A 13,978-nucleotide genomic window follows, 5' to 3' on the forward strand; every position below is an offset into this window, starting at 1 on the left:
TAATATTTAAAACTTAAGGGCCAGCAGCACAAAAATCATCTTAAAAAAGAAGTTTTCCTAAGTTTTTTGCAATTCTTTGAAAAAACCTCAAAGGTTGTGTGGTAGTTTACCATAATAATAGTAAAAATGCACCACACTATTGGGATTTTTGACATAAAAAAAAAACAAATTCATAGAATGTTGGTAAGAATGTTCCTAATGCAGGTCTTGAAAGATTTTTAAGATGTTCTCAAATGTTTTTTTGAAAGAGCATCTATTCTTCTATCTCTCTCTCTCTCTCTCTCTCTCTCTCTCTCTCTCTCTTCAGAAGATAATAGCATACTGGTGTTTTCTGATTGCTTGGCAGTTTTTGTCCAGGGACTTTTGAGTCAACACAAAACACATGAGAAAGCTGTGTTTTTGTGCTTCAGATTACCATAAATGTAATAAATGCGCACACTACTATTATTACATATTATTTTTTGATTAAAAACATAGGGCCAGATTCACAAAAATCTTCTTAAGAAAAGAGGTTAGCATATTTATTAATATTCTAAGAAGTTTGTATGAATGTTTCTAAGTGTAATTCTTTAAAAACTAAGATGCCTCAATTATTATTATTGTTATATTTTTTTTTTTCTTAAGAAGAAAATGAGACTGGCTTTGGTGCTTTCTGATTGTATAGTGGCTCTGAGTAGGGACTTGGTTTTCAGCGTGAAATGCTAGCTGTAGTTTTGTCCTGTAGTTAGTACTTTTTAACATCTTTTTTATCTTTAAAACCTACTGATTTTGTTTTATATCAAATGCATTGATGGCTACCTGTAAAAAAAAAAAAATCCATAAAATTTAAGGTAAAAAACAGGCAGCTGTAGTTTGCCAGAATTTCTTTTGCATAAAAAAATACAGTATAACATTTTAGGTTTCTGAATTTACTTAAATTTACATTTTAATACATAATTTCGCACCTAGTAGTTTTGCACCTTATAATACACTGATAAGAAAAATCATATGATAGAACCAAAGAAGCCCATCACAGAAGCAGCTTTTTAAAATATTAATATACATATATAGAAGGTGCACAGTGTCATTCACACAAACACTAAACTCCATCATGGTAACACACATGAAACCGAAATACGCAATAAACATTACTTTAACAACATTTCTGTACCACAAACCCTTATGTACAAACTTCAAGAAAAAATAAGAAGAAACAGTTATTTCAACAAAAAACATCAAATTTGAAATGTAACCGGAATTCTGGAATGTCAATTTCACGGTTATTCACTACTCATTAAACATTATTATTCACTTCAAAATGGTATACTACTGTAAAAATGTCAAAACAGTTTTTCACTGTATATAGTTAGAGGTACCTGCGTTAACCATTTAACAGGTTTTTTTACTGTAGCATTTTACAATTTTTACTATTAAATTATGGTCATTTTTACAGTGTACTTCTCTTTTGAAAAGTGACGTGGATTGTGATGAGTTATCCAGCTAAACACTGCACAACATGTTCAGGTTGATAAAATGTCCATCACACATGCACACAAAGGAACTAGCTGCTAGATTTGTGAAGAGGATGATACTGTAGCATTAAAATCTTTGAAGAAAGTATTCCAGAAGTTTTATTTGTGCTACAGAGGCAGTAAATCGCAAATGCAAAGGAGAACATCCCCTTCATATTTCCTAATGCTTATGATGAAGTGTTTTCTGCTTTTTGCTTTTTTAATAATAGACAGAATGGTAAACTGTGGGCAGGCAACAGTTGGGAGAAAGGAAAGGGGAAAGCCAGGAAAGCCTGGCTCAGCTCAGCTGGGCGCTGCAGCAGTAGATTCCTTTTAAATGCTTTCTGTTGCATGTCATTCATCATTTAGCAGCATTGATTTCACATTTACCCACACAGCATCAGCAGAAATGCGGTTCAGTCATGTCTACCAGGAAAATAATCGAACAGCACAGTCATTTGCAACATTTACAAACAATAAATGTTTTTAGCCGTTGAAATACACCTCCTCAACACTGACTAGGTTATAGCTATGGCAGTTTTGCATATATTGTGCTTTCTTTAAGAGTGGTTCTCGTTGTTTCAAAAATTCATCCAGACTGGAATATCGGCATGTCCTGCAATCACAAAATCATCCACCCATTTGCTCTGAAAGTAGACAGAGAGATGATGCACTTGGACCTTGATGATCGAGATTTTTTTGTTCCTTTAATCATGTTATGCAACTGTCATTAACATTAACTGTGTAAGAATCTCCCATCACTACAGCATTCCCTCACTGAAAGACTTTTGGTTACATCATCCCTAATATACTTCTACAAAAACTATAATTAATAATAATATTCCCCACTGTCTAGATATAAAATCTTCCACATTTATGTAAGGCTTCTGCAGTATTTCACCATCCATCTACTCATTCATTCATGCTTCCATATATTTCTCTGTCAGTTCTCCAAAGAAAAAAAGAGGAAATTTCCCTTGTGAAAAAAAGAAATAAGATATAACATGGCACAGAAATAATGTGCACTTTAAATATATTAGTTGCATCAGTTTAACTTAAGAGTGCTTTTGAACACTTAAATCAAATGACATTTTTATATGCAAATTCTATTACTATATTCCTTTGTCTTTGAAATATGATTAAAAAAATTTAAAATGCAGATGTTAGGTAGAATCAAAGTTTCGTTTTTTCTCCATGCATGAAAAGTGGATATAATTTTATTGCCAAGATCCAAAGAGTACAAAATACTCTATATTGTAAATCAACCCACTTCATATGTGTAAAATAAAATCTTGGTACCCTGTTAACATCTGTTGTGATTCCAAGTAAGAATATAAAACAGGTTTGGTACACCTTGAGGATGAACTGTTCCTTTAAAGTTTTCCAGCAGTTTTGCTCAGTCTCACAGCAGGATGGGATAATGCTCACCCAAGAGTCAATTGTTCCCTGTGTTTTTTTCTCATATGCTATTTTATATGCTTTTTTCATATGGAAAACTCTTTTCCACTTGAGGGAGTAACAGCAGTGAGCAAGTATAGTGTAAACATCACCACATGAAAGGAGCCGAGCCCTTGGTTTTATAACACCATTGACTAGTTAGCTAAAGGAAAGAGGGAAAAACATTAAAAACTCATAAAAGCCTTTTGGTTCTACGGAGAAGCAAACACACTATCTCATACAGTTCCCTTGGCAATAATGCTAGGGATAATGGTAATAGAGTTGCTTTCTCTAAAAAAAGCCAATTACATAACAATGATGCCTAAAATTATTACTATTAACTAGTAATATACTGTAACCCTCCAAATGGAGTGCACAGTTTTCTGAAATGAGAGAGGGGGACTTTTTAACGCTGTAAAAACTAATTAGTTATTTTTGTTTGTCTATCGCACACTCCCAAACTCTTGCCACTTAAAGGAATATATAAAAAATAAAAAATATATAAAAAAAAAAATATATAAAAAAAAAAAAAAAAAAATTGGTCAATTGTTTTTTGAACATCCATCAGCAACATCTGCTTTTCGTATTCCCTAAGTATGAATATAAAATTATAGGTTTCGGCACCGAGATAACTTATTTATGAAGTTCTATATATTTAAGAGTCAATTGTTCCCTGTGTTTTTTCATATGCTGTTTTGGTATGCTTTTTTCATATGGAAAAACTTTTTCCACTTGAGGGAGTAACAGCAGTGAGCAAGTAAAGTGTAAACATCACTCACATGAAAGGAGCTGAGCCCTTGGTTTTATAACACCATTGACTAGTTAGCTAAAGGAAAGAGGGAAGATTAAAAACTCATAAAAGCCTTTTTGGTTCTAAAGGAAGCAAACACACTCCACTTGCTACAGTTCCCTTGGCAATAATGCTAGGGATAATGGTAATAGAGTTGCTTTCTCTAAAAGCCACCACATAACAATGATGCCTAAAATTATTACTATTAACTAGTAAATATATACCAAATCCCTCCAATGGAGTGCACAGTTTTTCTGAAACAGAGGAGGGGGACTTTTAATAACGCTTGTAAAAACTAATTAGTTATTTTGCTTGTCTATCGTGCACACTCCCAAACTCTGCCACTTAAAGGAATATAAAAAAATAAAAAAATATTTAAAAAAAAATTTAAAAAAAAAAAAAAAAATTAATTGGTCATTACGTTTTTGAACATCCATCCAAACACATGGATAGCAAAGCTTCACCAATAAGACATGACAAAAAAAGCCTGTGAACTAATCGGTTTTATTAGGGTTTTCTTATTTTGGTTGTGTGGGTTATTAAAAGACTAGGCTAATGATAATTTAAACTCCTAACAAGGTATTTACCTAAAAAGATATTGTAATTTGTTTATCCACATGTCATCTGACCATTAACAGTGATGAGTGTTGTTACGATTATTTAAATAGTTTACGTTATACTATACCTCTATGTATTGATATAATATTGGTTATGGCAGATTGTCTGCAATAAAAGACAAGCTTGTCAAAAAATCTACAAAGGAGTTATTGAAGTGACCTTAGCCACTTTACCCAACACTTGGATCAATTATATGAGCAAGGAGTGCCATGTCCATGTTCATTGTGTTATATTGTGATAGCAGCACTCGTAGTCGTGCAAATTAATATGAGGCTTTGTGTCTTGTTTGTGCCATTTAAGTGGGAGGAGATTGAAGGACAGGCAGAAAAAAGACCAAGAAGCACACGGTCTGGAGAAATTAACTCCATTAATAACCCCCCCCCCCCCCCAAAACAGAATTCCCCCCACAGATAGGACAAATTTAAATGTGAGCATATGCACATATTTTGCTATCGTATAATAATTCTGGCCTCCATACGATCCACTCAAGTGCGGCGTAATACTTCCATGAGAAAAATTTAAATATCTATTGGTTCAGCGCACTGCAATCTGAAGAATAGTGACAAGCAGTGGCTGGGATGAAACAAGAGTGAGGTAAACGATGTACAGAATTGTGGGAGGGAATATTTTCTTTCCCGCTGGTTATTTTGTAACCAATAAAAGAACGTTTGTTATTTCTAATTGAGTGTCGATTTCAGACTCTTTACTAAAACAGACGACTAATTCACTGGGGGCCCCCCCCCCCCCCCCCCCCAAAACCCACCCCCCACACCACCCCCCCCACAGGACTACAATGAAATCCAGCACAATACATGGTGATGAAGATGCATGAAAAGCAATCGTTTCCGAGTGCTAAGATACTAGGACAGCACCCCAAGCTCACTCCTGTTAGGACACTGCAGACAAAAAGCAGCACTCTAATAATCACGGGGAAAATGACTTTAAGTAGAGGACCACAGAGCGCTTGTACTCTCACAAGCCACGGACGGAAGCATAGCAAGAAATGTTGCACACCTCCCTGGCGCCGCATCTAAAGAAAGGTTTGTGAGTAGCCTAGATTCATCTAGCCGAAAGGTACGGTAGAGGCAGCCTGACCTGACCTACTGTATACAGTGATTTTTCAACGAGTGTTGAGAGGGACATTTAAGTGGAAAAAGCTGTTTGAGTCTTTACAGCTCAAGACGATGTTGCAAGGAAACACATTTCCCATATTTGTTAAAGAATGATGTAAGGTCCCTACCTGAGAATGAGCTTCTATGATGGATATTCCTCTGAGAGATTGTGAGAATTAAAAACAAAACAACAACTTTTAACGCTAAAAAGCATCTGTCTGACAGTAGCTGTATATCAGTAACCGTCGTGTGAGTGGTATCACTGCGAGCAGATGAGGGTTCGATGTGCATCTGTAATAGCTGAGCGTGGGGCAAGCTTGTCCACCACTGATTAGATGGGAAGAAAACATTCTAATGTAGTGACGTTTTTTTATGAAATGTAAGGGAGACCTCTATGGTGCACGAACTTCGCTTTGGCTACCACCGACTGGCAGTTTTCAGCAAACAGGGCCTGAGATGATTAAAACAATACTACTTATGCACTTCGGCCTCACTGTTAGGGTCTGTCCAAATGTACCCTTTATGTGGGACTTTTTGTAACCTTTACTCGGACTGTCAGTCCAATATGACCATAGATCAGGGTTCCCTTGACCATCCTTCCCTGCAGAGTTTAGCTCACACCCCAATTCTTAAACACACTTGCATAAGCTAATCAAGTTCTTCGAACTTACTAGAAAATTTACAGGCAGTGAGAGTTCTGATCAAGGTTATTAGCTAAACTCTGCAGGGCAGTGAGTCTCCATGGTCAGATTTGAGGAACAATGCCACAGAGTGTCCCACTTGAAGTGCTGTAGTCAAAGCCAGCTCCTTCCAAATCTGGGGCCAAGGACCAGAGTAGGTTGAGTCTGATTCAAGAACAAGACACCAAAAATTATGATCGGAGTACCAACGGTCCACATGCAAGAATCATGCAGAGGGACTGAATGATTCAGTGTAGCCTAAATGTGCTTTCCATGGGGAGAATAAAGTCTGGTTTCGTGTTCCACATAAAACCTATGTTGGTTTACATGCACAACTTTTGTTTTAAAAAACTGGACTAAATTCATTCCGACTGATGTATCTGAATGTAGTGTTACATGGAACACTAAATGAAGTGCAGGCTTCACAAGCTTTACAAGCTTCAAATCGGAATTGATTTTTGACATGAGGACAATGAAAGATATAGTTTCACAATGTTTGTGCCATAATAAGCATTTTCTCTTACACTGTTTCTTTTATTTGTTTTAAACAGCAGAATTAATCTTACCATTTCATATCAGTTTTCAATCCGATTCGGAAAGTTGCTCCATGCACTCTAGTGTATAAGAAAAGGAACAACCACCACTTTCAACCCAATCGTTTAAACCATACGCGCTCCCTAAGATCCATAAGGTGTTTACAGGAAGGCTTTTCGTCCAATTAATTACTACTGATCATTTGTTTTATGCTATTCTTCTTAACACCATGTCCAGCATCTATGGCGATATCATGGCTTAGAACCAGTTAATCCATTACACAATCAGCTGTCTAGAAATATTTAATTCAGGGGGTTTAAACTGCATGTCTTGGTGGGAAACGGGAGTACAAGATGTAACCCACGCTGACACATGGAAGAACATGCAAAATCCACAATGAGGCTACCATCATGCAGGGCCTCAAACTGGGGACGTCCTTTTTTTGCGAGCAACAGTGCTAACACACCGAGCCACGGTGCACCCCGCTGGAATTAACTGTAAAACATAGCAATGTGTCTCGTCCCGAAGTACCGGACCACTATGGCAAGTGGCATAGACCACAACAAGTTTCACAGTATTATATGTACCCTGAGGCCTGAATTTGGTCTTTAACTAGACCAAGAAAATTGAAAATTGACTCGGGATGGAATTGCAACCAAGTCTGGTCTTCTTGAGTACTCAAACACACTGCCTATTATCAGTTATGGTTTGTAAAGTGGCAACAACCCCACTGGGTCTTCCTCTTGGAACTGCCTGTCATGAATCTCAGCTTTGCTACTCGGCATAATCGGTCCACACGTAAACCTGGCGAGCGACAGTTGAAAACATGAACTATTGTGGCAGCAGAACGTCTCAAATCTCTATTTCCTACCCACCTCCTAAACAAAGAAAACCTGAGCAAGACAAACGTCATAGGTACCCTATCGAAAGTTGAGCATATGACGACCACTCAATCTACTAGCATAGTGGCAGAGTGTTGGAACAGATCCATAGTATCAGTTCAAAATCCTGCAGGGGGCTTGCCCTCCAGGCCGATTTTAGAGGAATACCCTGTCGTAGAGTCTTGTGGATTTCATGGGCATAAAACAAGCAAAAGACTACGAGAACAAGTCCACAATGCAGTGAGCCATTGGGGATGTCAGCAAAAAGTGAAGAATGCGCAGTGAGGGATGAACACATGCCATTTGCTTGGCTTTCAATCAGTCTTGTTTTCCCCCAGATGAGTGTTCTCCAGACTTTTTTTTTTAGATCGTATAAGAAGTGGCCACTCTGTGGAATGACTGATAGGAGCACTTGTCTTCGTCTCGGCACTGTGCCTCACATTTAGTTCAAGCCAACATAATATAATGAAAGGGCCTTATTTACACCACCATATGCAAGAACCGCTGTGCCATTAAGTAGATGTACGTAAATAGCCTTTTACCTCTAGTTATTTTCCCTACTGATATGAGTAGAACTGGATTAAAAAACACTGCAGCACCGTCTATCTCCCCTGATCCTTACTCATGTTTCCACTCATGTACAGAGACTGTGTTACAATCTCTCATCAGCCGTCTTTATTAATGTACCTCATCATAGACGTACTATATATAAAATCAAGTATGAATAGACCCCAAGTGAAAGTTATTATGGAGTGTCAGGTCTGAAAGCCCAGTGTATTTTAAAGAGACATGCCCCTGGTCTAGCCTCTACTTTTAATGTCCATCTAGCCCATTTTAGTAGTGCCATCTTCCATTATGCTTCCGTCCTAGGTGAGGCGGTTGGCCCCTAAGTACGTAGCGCGCTAGGAGCTCTGTCTGGTATTAAGCAAGGATGTCAATACTTGGTGTCAGCCATTTCCTCTATGCCCTGCTCTGGAAGCTCTCTGTAAATTTCATATGATCATCATATTTTGTAGCAGTTCATCAAATGGAAAATAAAGGTCAGGCTATTACATGGCCTGTGATTGAACTGCCACTAAAAGCAATGTACAAATGGAATTGATGTGCAATATTTTAAGCCGCACATTTTCTTTAAAGCAATTTCAGTGTTCTCTTGCGGCTAGGAGAGGGGCTAATGAAAGTCGGCGAGCGCATAGTTCTGTAAGGGTGATGTTGGGAGCTAGGGGAGATCCAATCAGAGTGAGTGTGTGGGGGGGAAAAAAAAAAAAAATTCCTTGCAGCAGAGCTACACTGGTGCGACCCATGGACGGTAAAAAACGATGGATGACGCACCTTCATTCACTCCAATGAAGAAAAGTGAAGACGCCACGTCTGTCCCCCAAAAGGGCGGAAGCACTATTGGGATGAGTTGGGACATGAAGTCGGTTCAGTAAGCAAACTCGGGGACAAGAGTCCATGCGCAGTAGAATAGCGAAGTGAGAGCCCGCGTCACGCCCACACTCCTCAGAGTCCATCGCAAACCACACCCCTGACCCTTTGTAAAATTAGCCTGATTGGTCCGATTTCTGTCTGCTGATTTTTCGTATAAGAGCCTTGTGGTAAAAATAAGTTACATACAACTCCATTCTCTTCCTAAAAATCCTGAAAAAAGTCTGGTTGGTGCTGCAGTTCTGCTCAGAGAAGCATCAGTCTCAGCTGTCAATCATGGACATCACACACGCCCGTTTTTATAGCATCACATAACTAACTAAAACCAACACTTATTTTAAAAATGAACACCCCTAACTTACATCAGCGTGATTATAATCTACCTCAAAGGAAATAAACTATATTTGAAAATAAAATATTTAAAGTGAAATTTAATATATTAGTTTGCGTCCCATTAGATACATGGAGAGGGCCAGGGTTTATGAACCTATACCGGGAACAGCAACCTGGGGGCGATTGAAGTGATGGCTTCACTTTTGAGGGACTAGTGCGTCACACACGCACAGACAGGCATCATGGGGGGAGAATCGGTTTCGGCTTATGCACAAGGCTAGCGACTGGAGCTTATCAGAAGGTATTCCTGACAGGTAATATCGTACAAGTGTTAGCACTCAGACCCTTTCGCTTCATTTTCAGAATCTTAATTTATACTCAGCGTATCCACCAAGAGTCAGCTTTCCCTATGTAATATAATTAACACTTTGGCATTTAAAAAAATTAAGTCAGAGGCGGGGAGCTTGGGGTAATTTGCAAGGTCCACAGTTGTGTAACTATCTCTCTCCGACAAGCTCGAGGCTTCAAGTTACAGTACGTCCAAGTTAAGTACAACCCCACACTCGCATGAACATCAGATTTAAGGCAGTTTGACTCAACATACCAACGTATCGGAGGCGCAGATGGTGAGGGATGGTATATACGGCGTGATGGAAAAAAAAAAAAAGTGTTCATTGATGACTAGGAGATGAGCGTTCCCTGTGTCTGTTTGTGGTCTGTTATTTATGAAAGCAAAGTTGAGAAAGAAACATGAAGGACTGGAAAAATGAGATGTACTCATCACCCCACAAGGCACCAGATGAGGGTGAAGCGTTATTTAAAGGAGTGTTGGCTACCAATCCAGTTGGGATGTAAACTCGCTATAATCTAAACCTAGTCATAGCATAGTGGAGAAAGTAAACTAGCAAGTCACGATTGGTTCCAGAAAACCATAGTGGAGTGTCACACACCGGTCGTTTGAAACCCATGTTTGGGAAACAACTCTGGGGTTCCCCAATACTGTTTGCAGATTTAGTTAGAAACTATGGTTGCAGGAAAGACCAAATTTGTTGAATTACATTGGTAACAATGGCACTTGGCTAACAATGCTTTTCAGTGATTAATCTAAATCAGAATGTAAACTAATAGTCTACAAGGTTAGTTTTTATTGTTTTGACGTCTTTTACGATGTATCTATGGGCAAAAGTGAAGCTGTCTTTTTGGTAGTGGCCAACGTTTCTATCTTTCTTTCGTCAATTTTTTTTTAGTTTCGCAGGTCGCTTTAGATAGCAGAAACATCATGTTATGGCGCTCACAGTGGAGACATATATAACGTCTTAACGGATCATTGAAAAATCACAGGTAGTGAAAAAAGTTTTTTGATCAGGGTTGAAGCCAACATACTCCGCAGAGCATTTGGCCCTCCGGGCAAGATTTGAGGAACCATGGTGATAGAAGGAAGCCTTGCTGAGCTACTTACTTAGTAGGTCCTCTGCAGGAACGAGTGACTTTTCTTCAATTTGATAACGGATAATTTAGCATGAGATGGTATTGTGGGCTTGGAAAAATTTTGAACAAAACCCAAGTCAACCTGGGCGGCTGTTTAAGAGGCAAAATTTGGCTAAATATATCGGGACATGAATAGGGAGCGAATGCCCCTAAGGTTGTGTTGAATATTGCTCTGGGCATTTGCTTTCGTCAATGATAAGGTTAATGAGAACAATCCTTGTACGTTTATTGTCAGTTTTCATTAGGTTACATTTATGGATAGGGCGACTCATATTAATGTACCCCGTACAGTAGTAGCGCTCCTCCCGAAAAGTTATCAGAATTTTACAGTAGACACGATGTTTTCCCCCCTGTAGTTGTAAATAATGTGTTAGATTAGGAAGAAAATCCTTGTAAGTCTTTTTACTTCAAAAGTTTCATTCACATTTACCTCAGTGTGTTGCCTGATGATTCTTTATTTCAGTGGCAGTAGATCCCGTTACACATCAAGTTGCTAATATACAGTGATATATATTTTGGTAGTCATTTTTAAACCAAACAATACAGGGACAATTTCGTTGCCAAGCTGTTTTTCAGATTGTGGTAAACAAAACCGTGACTTGTTGAACTAATCCAGAATATTTCCCGCCTGTGAGCTGTATAAGCTCTTATCAAGGTCGATGCTGGGACAAGGAAGCTTAAAGAGGAAATAATGGGGCTTCAGGTGGAAATCGGTGAGTGGGCGGGGACACAGTCGCGCAAAGTCATAAACAGATCTGGCCTGGAAGACGAGAACGCTGTTATTTGTATGATAATCAAGAGCCGAGTAACATCACTGCGGAGCTGTAGGCTGCTACAATCCCAGCGCCGCTAGTGAGCACGTTCTGCAAAGCGCTTTGTGAACGAGCATGTGGATGGTAGTGTGTGTGATGTTCAAGGGCAACACATTACCCTCGGAGGCAAGAGATGGTAATTTAATATATTTTACACGTGATTGGCTGGTGTTTTCCTGCAAGGGGCATTGACTTAGGAGTAAATCAAAGATAAAGTCAGTGGCATTCATGTTCTCGCTCAATTCTTAATGCCCTGAAAGTTTTAGTTTAAGTGAAGTTCAAAGCAAAGGCCAGACTGCTCCCTTTCCCATGTGAGAACTGATATGCCATCGAACCCACAATATAGCTGAAATTTCTATTCTAAAGATAGTCCATGTAATGAGTTCTGAGTTCTGGGTTATTGTCAGAAACAGAAATACTCTTGGTTTAATAGACTGGTAAGGCAGTTTTAATTGAGGCCTACCATTTATGTACTCGACACTGTCTGATCAAGGCAAGGTGAATACAAAAAAAAAGGACAGCTCACTAAAGAATGTACTGTTGGGATCATGTTCTTGTGAGTAACTGGCTTGCTGTAATTCACTTTTGGTTTTTCCTAATGTAACTGGAGGGTTGTCTGGAACAATCTAGTTTTGTCATCGCAAGAATAAGTACTTACAAATCGTGTCTGTACGGCCAATTTACTTGCATAAGAATCTACTTCAATAAATAAAACCTTGCTGCGATAAATTATATTTTGAAAGAGTTTACTATGCATCAATATATAATATGCCATAAAAACAGGGGTGTCCCATCATGTCCACAATATGGCTTTGCTAAGCTTTGTATATCCAACTAACCCAAAAAAACAGCCCCCCATGGGGTGGCGGCAGTGTAACATTTGGTATCACTGTGAGTGGTTTTTTTTTTTTTTTTTTAGATGACATTTCTTGATCTTTCTTCTCATTGAATTCTTTTCATCTGTGAGTTTCATTTTCTATTTTTCAGAAGCCATTAAAGGCCACGTTAATTTCCCTTGGGTTGTATTAACGCTGACACTGAATTGCTCCTCGATTCCTAGTCGCGTCCCTACAATTTTTTCTTATATGATTTTTTTGGAAGCATAAATGGATTTTGAAATGGTTTTTTGCTTGAATTATGCTATGTAAACCTCAGCAAGAACAGACATAAACAAAAGATTTAACAAAACAATAATAAAGTAAATTAGAGCTGTAGCTACTAATTGTCTTTTTGGTTGTACCTAACAGCTGCCACGCTTTAAAATTCATGATGCCAACAGGGTTTTCTCAGCAATGGCCATAGAAGAAATCCAGTTTGATGGTCCCCACAGAAGCTTTCAATGAAACATAAATAAACCACCTATAATTAACCCTTTGACCGGGAAAATGTTCCCTGTATGTTGTTAAGTGTTCTTCATGGAACATCAGTGCCAGTAACACGAGACGATTGGAACCAATATTGGTGTTTGGACAGCCGCTGCCGAGAGCTTTGAAAGTCAGGGTTTACCGAGGCCGATTTAATTTAATTATTTGAATTAATTTTATTATGATTTTTTTTATTTTGTTTTTTTTTGTACTTGAATATTACACGATTTGAAAGTTTGCACAACTGTTTTCAGAGAAATGGATTTTGAAACAGCAGATTTTTTTTGTGGTTTCGAAATCTTAGACAGCAATATCAAGTTTGAAAAATACAGCTTCAAGTTTAGCAGATGAAGAGACATTCGGAACATCAAAGTCAAGTCTTCCTAAAATTTACTAACCACCCGAAATTCAGATCAAACGAGAAACGAGCTCAAGAGGTGAATACCACAGGGGAAAATAGAGGATCTCCGAAAATCGCAAACAAAGCAGGTTGGGGCAACTCGTAGTTTGTTCTGGCATGAGTGTCCTGGTTCACAGATACTACCTGATCATGAATCGCACAGAGGTAGCCTATAAGTGATTCGTAAACAGTGTATGGTTACTAGACTTAGGCCTATTATGTAGTTAAATAATTTTGATGTATTATTCCAATGAACATAATAACAATACCTTTACTTTTCTTGTACATCTTTTTATTATTTTGGGAAATTTCACATACATTAGACTAGGGGTGTCAAACTCAATTCCTGGAGGGCTGGATTCAACCCTAATTAACCACACCTGATCCAACTTAACAAGTCCTTCAGGCTAATTTAAATGGACGGACCTGAAAAAAATTGTGAAGCTTAGATACCACTAACTTTGTCACGTCAAAATAAAACGTGGAAATTTGAAAACGTGTGATGACTGCGTCAGTTTTTCGTGAGCATCAGCGTGATGAAATTGTAAGATGTATATATTCTTGTCGGGTGGTGTTTACAGATCTTTTATGACGATGACCCTGAAATGAAG

General features: G+C 38.3%; 1 protein-coding gene across 1 annotated transcript in view; it reads left to right on the plus strand.

Moving 5' to 3' along the window:
* Window positions 1–13,978, plus strand: part of LOC109083683 (E3 ubiquitin-protein ligase RFWD3-like) — a 512,102-nt gene that overhangs the window by 208,171 nt on the left and 289,953 nt on the right. The window lies entirely within an intron of this gene.

Source organism: Cyprinus carpio, unplaced genomic scaffold (assembly GCF_018340385.1).
Source record: "Cyprinus carpio isolate SPL01 unplaced genomic scaffold, ASM1834038v1 S000006493, whole genome shotgun sequence".
NCBI classification, from domain to species: domain Eukaryota; kingdom Metazoa; phylum Chordata; class Actinopteri; order Cypriniformes; family Cyprinidae; genus Cyprinus; species Cyprinus carpio.